This window comes from Diabrotica undecimpunctata, chromosome 1, assembly GCF_040954645.1.
Source record: "Diabrotica undecimpunctata isolate CICGRU chromosome 1, icDiaUnde3, whole genome shotgun sequence".
NCBI classification, from domain to species: Eukaryota; Metazoa; Arthropoda; class Insecta; order Coleoptera; family Chrysomelidae; genus Diabrotica; species Diabrotica undecimpunctata.
Genome location: NC_092803.1, coordinates 183,485,031 through 183,503,880, shown reverse-complemented (window position 1 = coordinate 183,503,880; position 18,850 = coordinate 183,485,031). Strand labels below are relative to the sequence as shown.

General features: G+C 35.3%; 1 protein-coding gene across 4 annotated transcripts in view; it reads left to right on the top strand.

Annotated features, from left to right (window-relative positions):
- LOC140432676 (transcription factor E2F1-like) overlaps positions 1–18,850 on the top strand; it is a 142,857-nt gene that overhangs the window by 49,783 nt on the left and 74,224 nt on the right. The window contains exon 2 of one of the 4 annotated variants that reach the window (XM_072520733.1): positions 7,609–7,671. The exons of 2 other annotated variants lie outside the window; for them this stretch is intronic. The gene's annotated coding sequence lies outside the window, so the exon portion shown is untranslated. Of the gene's footprint in view, positions 1–7,321; positions 7,427–7,608; positions 7,672–18,850 lie in introns of those variants that run through there. One more of the 4 variants, XM_072520736.1, reaches the window with a different exon arrangement.

The following is an 18,850-nucleotide window of genomic DNA, read 5'->3' as shown; positions in this document are numbered from 1 at the left end:
TTTAGCTACAAGTTCTAGAACATATTTTCGGTGCACATTATTGTTCTCATGTTGCTCATTAAAAATTTGTGCTGTTCTATTAGCGCACTGATTATTTCCGAAAAATATTTCAATAATTTCAACCTTTTCTGCCGTGGAATATACCATGGTTAATTTATGTATAAAGCAATAAATGATATTTTAACAACAAAGATTGGTCAAATCAATCGCAAACTAATGCACTATTTCCTATTTAAAATAAGTACGTGGCATTCTCTACTTATCTTTCTTCAAGAAACAACTTTTTTTGTCACAAAGGACAGTTCAATTGCTATTTTTATTATTAATAAACCATGGGCGTAGTAAATAAAAGCATTTACTTATCAAGAAAATGCTTTTACTCAAATTTCTTCTGAAAGAAGTACAAACTAATTTGATGTACCTATTAAAGTCTACTTTAAACTTGAAATCAATAAATCTCCAAAACTACTGAATTGAATACATGAATTTTACATCATTATAAAGGGAGTTGAAAGACCTTTCAAATAATGGATCATTCGACCCCCCTTTTTATTTAAGATTTTAGGGATGATGCCACCCCCGCTTAAGGGGCTGCAAATGTTAAAGTGATTTTATGCCAATTTTGTGTCCCCCTCGAAAACAAAATCGACGGGTCCGAGCGTTTTTTCAAAAAAGGAATCATCTGCCAGTAAATGCCTCTGTTTCGTTTTCGGTGCGCCACACTGTATATTGTCTATATATGTGAAACCCTAGATTATTACAGATTACAGTATTAATAAATATTAATTACAAAGATTGTTTTAACTTTAAAATCTTTATTGTTTATATTATTACTTACTTAAATGTCACAAAGTTAAATAGAAGAATATACGAAATGATTATAATACAGTAAAAAAATAATACATACATACAGGACAGTTTGGAAAACTTATATTCACATAGGTTACATAATTACATAGTATTGTTAAATTATATTATTCACTTTTATAATCAGATGCACTGTCGTCGTCACTAGAATCATTTAAATCAATCCTTAGTTCTTCAGTAATTACATCTTTGCGACGTTCACTTTCCAAATACTTATCTTCAATCTTGACAACATGTTCACACACTTTCTTCCAGTTATCTACAGTTACTCTAGCAAATACCTGTTCCACCAACACTTTTACGTCTTCTAACTTAAAATAACTTCTATAGAGTCTAGTCTGGATGATATGGCGGAAGTTTTAAAGAAACATGTCCACATTCTTGCAGCACTTTGTCAAATTTATATTGAATATGATCTTGTTTGTGTCGTTTGATGATTTCATACAATTGCAGTTTTAACATTCTGGATAGCATTGACAAACAACAAACAATGGCATCTGAGTCACGAATTTCCACGCCCGCTGTGTTGCCACTGTAGTCAGACTATTTACTGTACTTTCATAAAGTGTTACAAGGTAATAAAACGGAAACAGATCCATTAATATACTATCGAACTCAATTATATACCCTTTTTGTAAAAAAAATTAAATTTTGTTATAGTCCTTTTCCATCATATTGATAGCACATTATGTATGCAAATCCTCAACAGCTTAAAAAACAATAGGCGTCACCCTATACTTGTTTTGAAATAAATAAAAAAAAATTAATATTTTAAGATGCCGTCAACAATTCATTATCCTTGAAAAAATCTTCTGTAAAATAAGTGTCCACTAATCTCACTATACCTTTTTTGTGCGTAAAAAACGTCGGTATATATGCCACACGATTATTGTTAATTATACACGGGTGATTAACGAGAGGATTCAATGTTTCACGAAATAAATTAATGTAAACAGTAATTTAAAGGTGATTATTGTTTTCTATACAAGTTATCGCCTGACACAAAAAGAATATCTTCTTTGAACGATTACCTGGAATTACTGATAATGGCTTTACTAATGATAGTTTAAGTTGTTTTTATGCCACATTACAGCTTATGCCAATAATATAAGTTAGAAATTGTTTGCATCTTCCATTTAGTTTGTAGATGTACATTCTTCATGTCTTACCTACCTACGTTTTTGGTGTCGATATTTTGTTATTTGCATTTAAAAATGACGTCGACAACAGGTTTTATCCCGGTTAAGTGTAGTTTTAAAGGTGCCTTCAGTCTAAGAGAGAAAAATATAATATTAAATGTACACGATGCACTTGTACATCAACGCCCTTTAAGTTATGTTCGTGAAATCGTTAACATGTGTTCAAATATGACAGGGGATGGAGAAGCAACAATTTATAGATTCCTAAAAGAAAGAAAAGGAGGAACTGTTTCATCTCCCAAGAAGAGTGGAGGGAGTAAACCCTTGGAAATTGAAGAAATACATAAAAACATGATAAGACGCAGCGTCCACTCATTTTTTTTTAACAAAGAATTTCCAACATTGGACAAAATCCAAACATTAATTAGAGAAAACGAAGAGTTACCAATCATAAGCAACAAGAAATTATGGGGACTATTGAGAGAGATGGGATTTCGTTGGCAAAAGAATAGAAGAAAATCCGTTTTAATTGAAAAAGATTACATTGTATGTTGGAGACGAGATTATCTAAGAACTATTAAAAAGTACCGAGAAGAAGGGAAAACAATTTTTTATTTGGACGAGACTTGGCTAAATAAAGGTCATACTGTATCATATCTATGGGTTGATACAAATGTGAAAAGTTCCCGTCAGGCATTCATCGAAGGTGTGTCTACTGGAATAAACAATATTCCCGTTGGAACAGCACGCAGACTCATAATAACCCATATTGGAAACGAATACGGTTTTGTCAATGGTGGATTATTTTGTCGAAGTTTTGCCTCAAAATCAACCAAAGATTACCATGAGGAAATGACTGCTGACATTTTTGAAGAATATTTTGAGCAAATGTTGGATTTAATTCCAAAAAATTCTGTCATAGTCATGGATAATGCTAGTTACCATTCAAGACTAGCAGAAAAATTGCCAACAACGGCATGGAAAAAAGGAGAGATAATCGAATGGTTGGATAAACACGCAATTGAGTACAAGGAGAATTCGACAAAAAAGGAATTATTACCTATTGTAAGGCAACAAAAAGCAGCTTATAAAAAATATATAATTGACGAAATGGCATTAAACCGTGATGTAATTATTTTACGTTTACCCCCATACCACTGTGATCTGAATCCGATAGAAAATATATGGTCTCAAGTAAAGGGTGAAGTCAGACGCAACAACAAAACTTTTAAATTAGAAGACTTACAACAATTATTAGAACATTCCTTATCAAAAGTAACTCCAGAAAATTGGAAAAATGCTGTTAGTCATGCTCACAAGGAAGAAAATAAAATGTGGAATTTGGATAATATGACTGATGCAATGCTGGAACCGGTAATAATTGACACTGGAGTTGAAGATTCCTTAGATTCTGAAGAAAGTAGTGAATCTGAAATGGAATTCGATTAAAATAATATTCATTTTTTTACAAATCGGCCCCTGTTACGACCACAAATTATTTTATATAAAACCAATAAAATAAACATCTTACATTTCTTGCAAATTCATTAGTACCTGTTAATCTCCATCACTCCGACACTGGCAACTTTATTTAGGGATTAGTAACCCTCAAAACTATTGTATTCTATTCTGCTTCAACCTTTATACCTGGTGGTCATACTCAATTAGGGATTTGCATACATAATGTGCTATCAATATGATGGAAATGGACTATAGGTGGCTCTAATAATTTGATCACCCACTGTAATATGGTCACGAATTACTTGCTTATTCAGTTTAATATGTGTTAATAATAATATTATTACAACTTTTATTATATCCTAAGGTAGGTACCAAGAAAAAATACCTTACAAACTTTCTGCATAGTACCATCACTATCCTTAAGCATATATGTATGTGACTTGTTCCTCTGATATGGTTCAGCACTGGATTCTGTTGTTTTTTGTTTCACAGAATATGTTAAAATATGGTGAAGTATGAAAGCTTTTCTCTCGTTGGAAGATTTCAGTTTCTAGAATTCTTCATTTAAAACTAACCGTCTTCTGGAATTTTGCTAACACATTTTAGTCTGCATTTATTTTCTGGGCAACTACGTTTAACTAAATGATTTTCTGCCATTCCACGAAATTTCAGTTTTTTGCTGTCACCAGCATAACTCGAATTTTTTTTATTTTCCAATTGTACTTACCTTTTTTAGTAATATCAACATTATTTACGACTTTAATTGTTACAGCTATGTTGGAAAACCCTATTTCAACTGCTTCACCTTTATATATTTCATTGTTATGCTTTAACTTGAGTTGCTACTGCTGGGCAAGTAGTCTGGATCTTTCGAACAACTAGCTGCACTATCTCTGACTTTAAATGAATTCTTGGATTGTTCTCGAATATTTTTGTTTAAACTAGCCATTAACATTTTACCATTATCTTTATTACTGCAGACGTTGTCCAAAACATTATTAGCGTTAGGTAAATTCTTCAATTTATTTTGGTCGTTCAAAACCGATTAAATCTGATAAATCAGAAGAACTTTTAGTTTCCTTTTCACACATTTTAAACACTCAAAACAGACCAAAATCATACATTACTTCACTGATTTGCAGACTGCCTATTCACTCTTAAGCATAAAATACGCATGTCTAGACTATTTTATATCATTTCCTAAGCCAAATTAACTTATCTCTGAGATAGGTTAATTTTGCTTAGGAAAATAGAGTTAAGCCAAATGCGACAAGGTTTTACAGCTATTTTTGAGATATGAGATATTTTATTAGCAGTTTTGAAGTGGTTTCATGCGAGATACGGTTGATTCGCTTAGTAAATTTGATGTTTATGAATATAAAGACCCACAAACTTTGACGCAAAATTGGCAAAACATTGAGTTACGTCATTTTTGCTTTAGAAGGGCAGTGTAAATTATTAACAATCATCTCTCGGACAATATTATATTCAATTCTGAAAACAACAATCTGTGTTTTTGATTATTTGGTTTATCTTTATTTCTTTGCTTATTAACTCTATATAATTTTGATTTCGTGTTTTCGCTTTATTCACTTTCCATCGTTCGTTATCATTACTCCTGGATATTTAAATGTTGTTAATTTCTCTAATATGCTAATAAAGTCAGCCATGTTTCCGCATAAAGACATCCATAAGCAAACCTGGATCTCAAACGACCATATTACGCGCAACCAAATTGACCACATCATCGTAGATGCCCGTCATGGGAACAATATTATAGACGTAAGAAGTCTGAGAGGAATAGACAGAGACACAGATCATTACTTAGTCAGAGCAAAAGTCAAATCCAGAATATCTAGCCACAAATACAATAAAACAACAATAAACCCACAATGGAACATGGACGAAATGCACAATACATAGAAACAACAAAACTATAGAGAACAACTTGAACAAACCTTGAACTCTGAAAGAGAATACAATGATATAGAACAGCTATGGGAAATGACTGCCGAAATAATAACCAAGACAGCGGACAAGATCTTTGGAAGGACTAGGCAGAAGAGGGCAAAAACATGGTATGACGAGGAATGTCAGAAACAGCTGGAAAAAAGACAAACAGTAGGGAAGACTTGGATACAACTGCAAACAGACCAAAGTAAAAAGGAATAGGACGGCTGCCGAAAAGAAGCAAGAAAAATAATACGCACAAAGAAAAGAAACTATGAACAACAAAAATATGAAGCTATGGAGAGAGACCGGCTCAAACCAGGCTCCAGAGAATTCTATAAAGCAATTTCCTCTGAGAAAAGAGGACATAGAACCAATTCCATCCATACACTGAGAGACAATCAAGGCCGTATGATAATCTACGGTAAAGAAGTAACTGAAGAATAAAGAGTATTTTAGGGAGCTTTTAAACATCATACAGGAAGAACAGCACAAAGAAGAGATATATATCCCGTCTCCATCTCCTTTGAAGAAACCCAAAAGACCTTAAATAAGCTAAAAAATCACAAAGCGCCGGGTCCGGACGAGATACCAGCAGAACTGCTGATGGGGGAGACGCACTAGATCGCCAAATCCATCCAGACCTATATACAATATTTTTATAGACTTTCGACAGGCATATGATAGCGTATAAAGAAGCCAAGTATGTAATGCCATGGCGGAGTTCTCAATACCAAAGAAACTCATTCGGATGACCAAAGTCTGTATGGAGGGTGGAATATCTAAAGTACGTGTAAATAATAAACTGTCTGGCAGCTTTAAAATCAACAGTGGACTCGAAACAGGGTGATGCGTTATCTCCACTACTTTTTAACCTGTTATAACTTTTATAACTTATTAGAGGAAGCCATGAGGTCGGCCGAAATAAAAACAGAATTGCTATCGGTTCGAGGTTCCAAGCTATTACTCGCATATGCAGATGACATAGATCTCGTTGGAGACTTCATCCTGTCCACTAAAGACATCTTCAACAAGGTGGAAGGAGCAACAAGTGAAGTAGGGCTGAAGATTAATGAAGAGAAGACGAAATATATGTGTATAAATAGAACGACACGAAGAGACAGAATAGATGTTACTGAAGCAATAAAAGACAATCCAATCTGCAAACCGCTGTCTATTCGCACTGGATAAGCTCATAAAATAAAAAAATCTTACAAGAAGTTCAAAGATCAAAATCTATAAATCCATCGTCAGACCTGTAATAACATACAGATGCGAAACGTGGACCATGAGCAAAGCAAATAAAGAAAAGCTCAGACGCTTTGAACGAAAAATACTTAGAAACATTTTCGGACCTCACCATGACATCACTACAAACCAGTATAAGATTAGAACCAATATTAAATTAAAAGCACTCTACAATGACGCCAATATTGTCCAAGAAATTAAATCACAGCCACTAAGATGGGCAGGCCACGTACACAGACTGCATAACGAGAGACTTGTAAAACTGGTATGGGAGGTGATTCTCACAGGCAAAACACCACTCGGACCTCCCAGAATGCGATGGAGAGATAACATCCAAGCAGATCTCCGGAAAATGAACATTCCATTTGATCCTAGGTTGATGGAAGACCGAACAAATTGGAAAAAAGTTGTACAGTCAGCCAAGACCCACCCAGGTTTGTAGCGCTACGTGATGATGATGATGAATTTCTCTAGTTCTTGTCCTTTGCAGTAGATTTTGTTATTCTCATTTTTTCTCCTATTTTTTCATTTTTTGATTATCATTAATTTGGTCCTTTCTGCGCTAATTTCCTTTTTTAATTTTTCTATTTCTTTTATCCATATATGTTTAGGATTACCTTTATTTTTTGATTACCTTATAGTGTTATGGATTTTAGATTTGGAGTCCTTGCTGATTCTGAAAGATATGGGAGTCCGGAACAGCCTCAGCCCCAAAAACGGCGAAGACGGCGAAGCTCATGGGTCTAGTCCGCATGATAGGGGTAATACAATGTACCCGCCTTAAGAGGTCTAAGTGTCTGCCCCGACCTACCGTAATCATGAATTTTTTAACAAGTTTAGAATGATTTAGTTTTCTTATTTGTGTTCAACTTCGTACTATTACAGGTCCATAATTACCCTTGATTATTTTAATTATGTGCCTTGGTATTTGTAATTGTTCCAGGCAGTTCCAGATAGTCCCTCTTTATATAGTATCAAAGGCTTTCCTCGGATCGGCGAATATCAGGTATGTTTCTTATTAACAAAATATTATCTGTTGTCCTTCTTCCTTTTCTAAATGCTTCTTATTCCCCTTCCATTCTATTCTCCACAATTTTTATCAGTTTTTTTTCTGCATCTGTCGAATATTAGTTAAATACACCTGGTGACAGGTAGATTCTTGCATTCGGTTAACAGTTGTAATATATTTACATTTATTGTTGTTGTTTGTATTTGTAACATCAGTATCCTGTCTGAGAATAGGAGGACGTTGTTTACAGCTTTATCTATTGTCTTCGTCAGAGTTATTGCTACACCATCTGATTTAACTTATTCCAAGGATACTTATATTTAGGCGCTTCATTTATTTTATCGTGTTGTGAACCTTTTCTAGTTCGTACATGCTTCTTACATTCCATGCACCTATTTTTTTTCTTTAGAAATTGTATTCATGCTTCTAGCTGATCGGGAGATTCTTAGCACCCCTGTTCCATTTAAGGAGCGCTCGTACTCGGGGCCGTTGTATTGATCAACCATTTCCATGATTGTTTCTTTGGAAAGTTAGACTAGCTGGTTTTTTGTTGCCTTCCTAGAGTGTGTAGTAAGACGAAATATAGTGACCCGTCTGCACTCGAGAACCTAATAGCCATTTAGGGTCGGAATAAACGAAAGTTAGCCCCGAGAGGCTGATAGGAAAGATTAAAGATATTTCACTCAAGACAAGTTGAAAAAGAGTAAAATGTAGATCCCTACATGCCGTCCCTCCGCCCTTATGATCCGCCAGGTGCGTTTCATAAGCGTATGAGTATTGATAAACTTTGTGTTTCCACTTATATCTTGGGGTGTTGACTACAGACTGTATGGCTCGTCCTGCATGCCATAGCATGGAGGAAAGGGTGCACGTTATTTTCACAATGTAGATACCCCAACTCGATGGCCTGACAAGACTTTACCTTTTTTATATTATTGTTTCCGTTTCACTTCTTTATCTTTTTTGCTACTTTAAATTATTTTAATTTAATACGTTCAATAGATTCTTCATCGTCATCCCCTTTTCTATTTATATTTCCTCCATATTAGTCGGTTAGGCCGTGAAATATGTACGGAATATTTCCCAATTTTGTTTCTTTGCCTTTCTTATCAATTTTTTCACTTTGTTTCCAAGTTTACGATATTGTGATTTGTCTTGCTCGTTATTTGTGTCCATATGTATTTTTTTTTTCATGTTTCTTTCTTCCTCTGTCTTAGCTTGGTACAGTTACCTAGTGAATACTTCATCCAGCTTCGATATACGAATTGTTTTGGTCCTTCCTTTATTTTAATATCTAGTAATATTTCTGCCTTCACTAACCTATGTTTTGTGTTTAGTTCAGTGTCTCTTCGTTTTTATATTTTTCATTAGTCGTTCCATTTTTTCCGTATAAAGGATGTAGCCGATAATACTTTGGTCGTTTCTTTTTTAGGTTCTGCCTCCTCGTCGGAGGTTGGATCTATCTTTATTTATCGCTGTTCTAAACATTTTAAGTATTGTAAGTCCAAACCAATCTCGCAAGTTTTTAAGCCACGATGTTCTTCTCGTGACCTGCTTTACTGTGATTGCCTTTTATTTTTCCCTGCATTATAAATTTTGCAGTATTACATACTTTTAGACATACTAAAAACATTAGTGCGAAGTATTATGACATATGGGGCTGAAATCTGGATCATAAACAAGAAAAACAGCAGTAAGATAGTAGCAACAGAGATGGAATGTCTGCGAAGATGCTGCAGAATAACAAGAATGGATAGGAGAAGTAATGACGAAATGAAGCAAAGAACATCAATAGAAACAGACATACTAACATATATAGAACAAAAAAGACTAAAGTGGTATGGACATGTAAGAAGAACTAGCGACAGCAGATGGATAAAGAGAATAACCGAATGTAGCCCCATAGGAAGGAGGAAAAGAGGACGACCCCGAAAATCCTGGAGGAACAAAGTAGACGACGCCATCAGTAAGAGAGGCCTAAACGATGGAGAATGGGAGAACAGAGAGAGATGGAAACGGTTGAGCGAGGGAAGGCAGTGAATACTATAGAATCCCTGAATATATATATATTAGGCCCACTAATGACGCGTTCAAAGTATTCAAGCGTTCTTTTTGAGGAATGTTCCTCGTTTTGAGGATGCTGATTATTTCTTCACTTTTTTTCATTCTCTGGAGAACTTCTACATTCGTTACTCTATCATTCCATATATATACAAGGATTTCCACAGTTTTCACTGTATTCCTTCACTCAACCGTTTTCTCCAATTTTTCCTGTTTAGCCAGTCCCCTTCTTGTAGGTTTCTTCTACTCATTGCTTCGTCTACTTCATCTCTGAAAGATCTTCGGGGTCTGCCTCTCTTTCTTCTTCCTATCGGACTCCACTCTGTTATTCTATTTATCCACCGATTTTGGTCTGCTCTTCTGACATGTCCGTACCAGGTTAACCTCTTCTGTTCGATGTAGTCTATTATGTCGGAGTTCATTCCCATTCTCCTCTTAATCTCCATGTTATTTATTCTATCTCTTCTTGTTACTCTGCAGCTTCCCCTTAGGAATTCCATCTCTGTTGCTCTTATTTTGTTTTGGGTTTTCTTATTTATTGTCCAATTTTCACACCCATAAGTGAGGATACTTCTTGTCATGGTATTATATATATTTTTCTTTGTTTTCATGCTGATGTTCTTATCCCATAGTACTGGGTTCAATTCTCATACTCTATCATTCCATGATCTTTTTAACATGCAACGATAACACCACTTTTCAAAGGACGCAAGCTTCTCATGGTCCGGTCTTCATGAATGTTTCTGTTATTTTGTAATACCTCATAGAGCTCTTCCATTTTCTCGTGCGTATATCTGACATATCTTTTTATATTTAGAACGGCTACTAGTGATGCAGATACCACAATATGGACATGAGGAAATAGATGAAGATGCATGCAGTAATCGATAAAATATGGAATAATGGGTAAAATTTAAGGAATCTCGTGAAACACCAATGAAACTCACAGACAAATTCTCTAAACTCACAAGAAGAACTATAATGTATGACTCTGAAATTTTGCGCAGATAAGTATAAGAAACAGCGAATTCATGTTGCGAAAATGAGAATGCGTAATCGGATTAGTGGAGTGACAAAAAAGGATAAAATTGTATTCACAAAGTTGTATTAAAAAAAAGTACGGCACCAATTGATGCCAAAATGCGAGGAACCACGAATGGAACTATCACAATAGCAGAATAACAGGCGGTATGATAGTACCAATTGTACGAGACACATCACCAAATGGTCAAAGAATTGTTGGAAGATCAAGAAAGACACGATGTGATAATTTAAACAACGCAGGAGGTTAATATCGAAGAAGAAACAATCATTAGGAGCCTATTTGTAAGAAGGAAGAAGGAACTATTGATTTAGTTTGTGCATGTAATTATCTTTTTATTTTAGTTTTGAAGATGGTGTAGATGTGATGTGAATTATACATTACAGCAAGGCTTGATCAGTCGCAGACTCTGGTCTTACTTTACAAATTTTTGCGCCAACCATAATTTTTATGCTTTATTTTATATATAATTATCTTTCTACAACTATTTAATCATATTTAAATATACATTGTTTAGTACTATTAAATATAATTTTCTGATAATGAGATAGTTACTTGTTTGTTCATTAGTATATGTATTATTAATAGAAATTCCGATATTAAATGGTTAAAAAATTTAATTATTCATCAATATCACACGCAATATTGATTTATCTAAATTCTTTAAAAGTATAAATTATAGAACGTTTTTTATGTAAAGGTAAAATTGATAATCCATCCCGGCCTTTTAGTTTGATCCTTTTGAGTATTCGTAATTTCCCTCGCCACGTATATGCCACCTCGAAGCCTTCCATCTTGCCTCGTTTTGTGTAGGAGTTTTCCATATCTTAGTCGACATGCTCCAGTTATTTTATAGATGCCAGAAACTCGTCTAGATAACCAAATGATTAAACCAGCTATGATGTAGGGCTCTGATCAAGAAGATAAAATAGACAATGTCACTGAAACTAAAAAATGTGATTAAAAATATTTTTTTTTAACGTACGTTTTTTTTTGTACATAAGTTGTAGATGTTTACTTTCTTATTCAGTGCACCACAGAACACATCGAATATGAATATTGCATCTGTTATTGAATTGCCTGGACATAAATAAAAATCGACCTACTTTCTCCCATGCTTCCATTATAGCTCAGTCATTTGGTAAAAAAAAAGGGGGTTACCTGTAAAGTTTTCCGTGAGTTTTCAAAATTGGTAGTTTTATAGATTTTGATGTGATCTTTCGTATTTTTCGTTTTTTTCGTATATTTCCCTAAAATATTACATTGTTGGAGATGCGATTGTGTCGCCAAAATTTTTATCTTCGGAACATTACTTAAATGCCTTATACATAGAAAACTTAAGGCGTTTACGCATTCATTCGTCATTAAGAAGCGGTAATGAAAGCAACATTGATACAATGCATGTCATCCATGGACAACATTTATTAAACCGAGTTATTTGGCATCGTGGTGAACCATTTGCATCACGTACGTTCGATCGAAATATGAATTCAATACCACAATCGTAAGCGATGGATATCCTGAAGATGTAGCAAACCGTAGTACCAAATATGCGGAGCGATCTCGACGATCATGAAATTAGACATACTTTTTGACTAGTAGAATGTTGGTTGGTTGTAGTAGAACCTGGGGAATGCTGCGAACAACAACCGCCTTATTAGCATTCTTGAATTGGTCTCACCAACCTCGGAAGATGCGGGTACACTAGTCATCAATACCGCAATAAGTGTTTCATCGGCATTCAATACCATAACGAAGATATAGATCTTATTCCTTTGACAGCTCTATGTATGTGATCAAGCGTGTATTTTCTCAAAATTGCTAAAGCAGAAGAACGTTTCCTTGTTGAATTATCCGGTTACAGTCATGTTAAAAGTAAGAAAAGCATGCCTTTAAACGAGTATGGATATACCACCCACAGAAGCAGCAGCATGACAATTCATTCTAAATCTATCACCAGGTTCATCAGTGGTACGAGAATGAACAAAACACAGAACAATGGGGATGGAATAGAAACAAAAATTGTCTAATTTCTGTTACGACACTCGAACTCCCAGCTCCAGACTCCTTGTTAAAGATTGCCTAATTTCTGTTACGGCACTCGAGCCTCCAGCTCCAGAAAAGCTTCGTTAAAATGCTGGTGCTTGTAATAATTCGCAAGTTCCATCATGTGATTACGATGAAGAGGTAGAAACGGACACTATTTTCAAGCAAACGTGATCGCATCGTAGCTGATGCTGCAGTGCGGCAGAAATTTCGACCTGTGACGTCTCTATCGCTGCTCACGACGAACTCGCAATGGCTGGTCCATCAGGAACACCAAAGCGAAGGGAGATGCAGATTAAGCCTATAGAGGACACCACGATAAAAAAGCGCCGGTTATTCTACCTCCAGGTGGTGTGGAAATGAGCTTTTTTCCAAAACGTATATTGAAATGTACGAAATTTACGGCACTCGTACGCCAAAAAACTATTTTTTTCTTCGCGGCAAACACAGGGGTTTATTAGCGACATTAAAAATAACATATGTATAAACCAATGTCTTTTAAATAACCTATTGTATTTTTCTTGTATGTCTTGTGAAACTCTATGCAATGTTTCAAGCTCCTGGTTTATTATATCAAATTGAATAACGGTATTCAAATTGCTATGTATATACTGTTTTACAGTTTTATGTCTGTTCTGTGCGTCGAATCTTCCTTCTTTAGCCTCATTTTGCAAATCAGTGGTTGTGGTTTGACTTGATATCGGATCCTGGTTATGTCTTGAAGGATGTAATGCCGTTACGGAATATTTTATTAATCATAATGTAATCTATTTGATTTCTGACTATGTGGCCTGAAGTATGTAAATAATACTGCTAATGTAAGAGTTAATGTGGTTTCGAAAAACTTCAAATTAAAATCTGGAGTTCGACAGGGATGCATAATATACCCTATTCCATTCAATATATATATAGTAAACATGTTGTGCGTCAAGTTTTTGAGGAATTGCAGGTGGAGCAACGATAGGAGGAAGAAAAATCAAAAACCTACGTTATGCTGATGATACTATTATATTGGCGTCATCAGCAGAAGAACTGGAACAAATTATGAATAGGCTACACTAGTGGCCAAAATTCTGGAAATTTTACAAAAATTATCGTTTTGCCAGTAATTATCGTCCCATGATCGTGATTTATATAGTTCTTTTTCTTCTTTTTTCTTGTATGTAGGCTTGAAAGCCTGTTCTCTCTTCAAAATTAGCCTCCTAGATTGTTTAAATTATCGCATTATCTTTTTCTTGGTCTGCCAATACTTCTTCGTCCATTTGGTGACTTATCTCGTGCTATTCGTACTATCCTATCCTCTGCCATTCTACTAATGTGTTCGTTCCACTCTGTTTCCGTTTTGTCACCCATCCATTTATGTCTTATATATCGCATGCTCTTTTTGTGTTTAGATTATCTCTCTATCCAACAGACTTTTCCCTGATATTCGTCGAAGTATGTTCATCTCTGTTGCTTCTAGTAGTAGTCTCGTTTTAGATGTATCAGGTCTTGTCTCCGCCGTGTATGTTAATATAGGTCTAATTGCTACTTTATAGATTCTTGTTTTTGTGTCTTGTCTTAGGTGTTTGTTCTTCCAGACCAAAAAAAACATTTATATGGTTTATTAGTACAGTTACATTTTTATTTTATTGTATATTTTTGCTTAATATTTCATGTATTTCTCACTCTCTCTCTCTCTCTCTCTATATATATATATATATATATATATATATATATATATATATATATATATATATATATATATATATATATATATATATATATATATAAACATAATTATTTAATAAATAAGGAAATAGATTCAAGCGAAATGCCGAAAATTCGAGATTTGTGAATGGCACCATTGGCAATTCTTTATTGCGTCAGGGTTTTGCTAGTCAGTAAGCCACCCAATTGGAAGCATTTGGTACAGTTTCGTGAGACTTCCAGTGTTTATTAGTGACTAGGTAGCTGTTACTAAGGTGATATTGTTTAATTGTAGGGGGAGGAATACATCAGTGTCGATCCAAAGAAAATGGCACCAAGAAACCCAAAACGTGTTGACTGGTTAGTGAAAGCAATTATCCTTCGAGAAGAAGGTTTCACATATCAAGAAATAACAAACAAATTGTATGGTGGTGCCACAAAATCAGGTGTAATAAAAGTTTGTAAACGTTATCATAACACTGGAACGACAAAATCATTAAAAAGAACAGGCAGAAAGTTAGTCCATACGATGAGTGTAGAAGATGCCGACTGTCTTTAGAAGATGGTCGCAGATCTGCAAAAGAAATTAATGCTATTGTCAAATCGACTGGCTACCTAGAAAGAAGCCGTTCCTTAACAAAAAATGGATTTTTGGGAGTGACAAAGTGAATTTTTTCCGCCGCCGACCATGGGAATACCTTTTGCCCCAGTGTACTACAGTCACTATGAATCATGCTGTGAGTGTTATGGTATGGGCTTGTATGACCGCTAATGGAGTTGGAAGTTTAGCAGTAACAGAAGGCAATATTAATGCAACAAAATATCAGGAAGACATACTGCAAGCCAAACTGCTGCCGACTATCAGAGTTTTGTTTTTTTTAATTTGTTTGAAAGGGATGCCCAACAATGCATCTTCCAGCAGGATAAACCGCCTTGTCATAAGGCTAAGACTTCCATGGAATAGTTGAGAAACCATGACGTTACTGTCCTGCCTTGGTCTGGAAATAGTCCCGATCTAAATCCAATAGAAAATTTATGGTCAAGGCTGAAAGTGTTAGTATCACGCCGAAACCCATGAAACAAGAAAGAACTGATAGAAGCCATTATTCAAAACTGGTTTAGAATTATTACATAAGAAGATTTGGCTCGTCTCGTGAACTCTATGCCTCAAAGAATCGAGTTTTTCCTAAAAAACAAAGGTAATTCCACCAAATACTAATTTTCTTGATAATAACCATTGTACTATTTTTTTAAAATATATCTACTAATAGCTAATGGCCGTTGTTTTATTTATTTTCAAATTTTTAGAGGGGTTTTCCTCTTAAAATAGAAGCTAAATATTAGGTAGAAGCATAAAACGATGCAATAAAATTATAGATAAACTTAAATCTTGTGAAAAAGTGGAATGTTGATAACAAAACTAAAATTTTTGTAAAGTTTCCAGAATTTTGGCCACTACTGTAGGCACGGTGAGTACGGAATATGGTTTGAAAATAAATATGCAGAAAACCAAAGTGATGATCATAGATAGAATTAGAAACAACCAGGCAGAGATCAGAATCATGGCAGGTTACGAAGTGGTCAGGCAATTTAATTACTTAGGCTCTGTTATTACTCCATTTTAACAGTGGAGGATGTGAAGACGAGAAAATTTGGAAGAACACTGACATCACAAAAAACACAAAATTTCCTATCGCTGCCTATGTTTCAGAAACTTGGACAATAAAAAAAGCCGATTCAAAGCGTATAATGGCATTTGAAATGTGGGTCTACCGTAGAATGTTGCGCATACCATGGAGCGCCCATCGCACAAATAACTCAATTTTAGCAGAACTTAACATAAAAACTAGACTCATCACAACTATCAACCAAAATATACTAAGATATTTTGGACATATAATTAGCAGAAGAGAAGGCATGGAGCGAATGATAGTTGAAGGTAACGTAGCGGGTAAGAGATCCAGAGGAAGATCTCCAGTATAATGGTCGGATCAAATAAATGGGATGACTGGTTACTCATTCTTCGAAGCAAAACAACACGCACAGGAGAGAGATACTTGCACAGAAATAGTCAAACAAATTACATGACGCCACTACATCCTTACAAAGGAGAAAAGATTGAGGAGGAGGCCTGAAGTATCTTAAGGTGATTTCCACGTGTATAACCTTCTGTATGGGAGTTTGAAGTAGGTGTTAGTAATTACAAACTCTTCTGATACAAATTCACCAAATCGGTCTCCTTGCTCATTTCTTTCTCCAAGTCCAAACTGTCCTATGAATTCACCCGATTTTCCCCTACCAATCTTGGCATCGTAACATAACCCGGCAAATAATTGAGATTTATTTATTACTGTGCAATCAGTGTCAGTTGAAGAAGCACGTGCAAGGAAAGGTTTAATGGTGAGACCCAATAACAAATGAAATGAAGTCGCGCTGTCAAGTATAAATAATTGAGAAACAAAGTTAACCCGATCAAGATTTTTGTTTCATCCACAATTATCAGAACCATTTACAGAATTCACTGTGCTACGGATAAAAAACAAAGACAACTGAAGAAGATGCATATTAGATATTTTTGGTTTGTTTGGCGCATCTATAATTTTACAAACCGACAAAGGTATTATTCGTCAAGAGTAGAGAAAGAAAATATTCGGGGAGAAAGAAATGGATGAACGCCGGGACTCGTCTACTTGATTTTTAAACGTAATTTACAGCTCGAGTTTACTTCTCCATACTAAGATAATTTCCGGTAATTTTACTGCGCAAGTGGGCGTGCCGATTGTAGGATTTTCAAAGTCGTTCCTAGTTCTGACAAACTGTAGAGAATTTGCCAACCGCATCCTAAAAATCTACTCATCGTAGTGTTTTCCGTTCCTTTTAAACCTATGTTATTTTTAAAATTTGAATGTTATACTTAGATAAACAACAAAATTAATTTTCTGTATCACGTCGCGTCGGTCTTTAGATGTTTTGTTTATATGCTTGCCGTTTTCTTGAATGCCAGAATGCATTTAGGTCTATTATGCATTCTGGTCTATTCTCACAGGTCTAGAATGCATTCTGCTCTACATTAAACAGCCGAAAAGCGATATTTCGGACATTGGCGATATGGCAAAATGCGTTTTGGCCGTATTTTTCGATCATTGCCATTGGCCGAAATCGGTGTTTGATTCTAATGGCCCCTCTTCATAATGCACGACTCTGTAGAGAGCATACTCGGCTATACTTGCCCATCATTTGTCTACGATTCCTTACAACCCATCAATTGTTGGTTTTTCGGAGACGCATCAAAGTGGTTGTGGTTCGACCAATTTCGACATAATATTACGAACGATTGTGTAGACGCTTGCAGGATAATTGTGCCGATCATAGACTATCACACGATCAGCCACCATCGCCGATAGTGCAGTGTAGGCATAACACCTATATATCTTATATCTCATGTAAAAGAATTGGTTTGAACCTGTTATTTTTTTCAAATCGGTAACTGGAATTATAGATCACTTTTTTGTGCGTCATCTGCAGGCTTGTTTATTTGATATTTTTAATATTTTGGTTCACTGTTGTGGGTGGGTCTTGCTCTCCTTAATTTTAGATCACTGATCTTCTTCTCATGGCGCCGTCTCCTTTCGAAGGTTGGCGATCCAAATGGCAATTGTAGTTTTGGAAACTGCTGCGCGAAAGATTTCTGCGGATGAGCGGTCGAACCATCTCCTCAGGTCTTTCAGCCACGAGTTCTGGTGTCTTCCTGCTGATCTTTTGCCCTGTACTTTTACTTCCAGTATAACTTGAAGTAATTCATAGCTTTTGCCTCTCAACACATGACCCAAGTATTGCATTTTCCTCTCTTTGATTATTCTTAGTAGTTCTTTTTGTTTACACATGCGACGAAGTACCTCAACAATAGTAACTCTTTGTACCCATGGAATTCTCAACATTCGTCTGTATATATACATCTCAAAGGCATCTATTCTTTTTTCTATTTCAGAGTCCATTGTCCAACTTTCACAGCCATACAGTAAGACAGAAAAAACGTAACATCTGATCATTCGGATTCTAAGATGCTTTCCTTGCTTGTTCGATTCTTGGTAGGATTTCTTTTTTTGGATTACACTGACTATTGATATTTGCTCCCAAATATTTTATGGAATTTACCTATTCTATTAGTTGACCCTTGGCATACACATGTACGTTTATTGGTGTCTTTGAAAATACTTAAGTTTTAGTTTTGGAAACGTTTAGATGTAAACCGAACATCTCGCTGTGGCGAACTACCGCATTTATTATATTTTGTAGTTCTTGTGCGTTGCTTGCATTTAAGACGGTATCATTAGCATA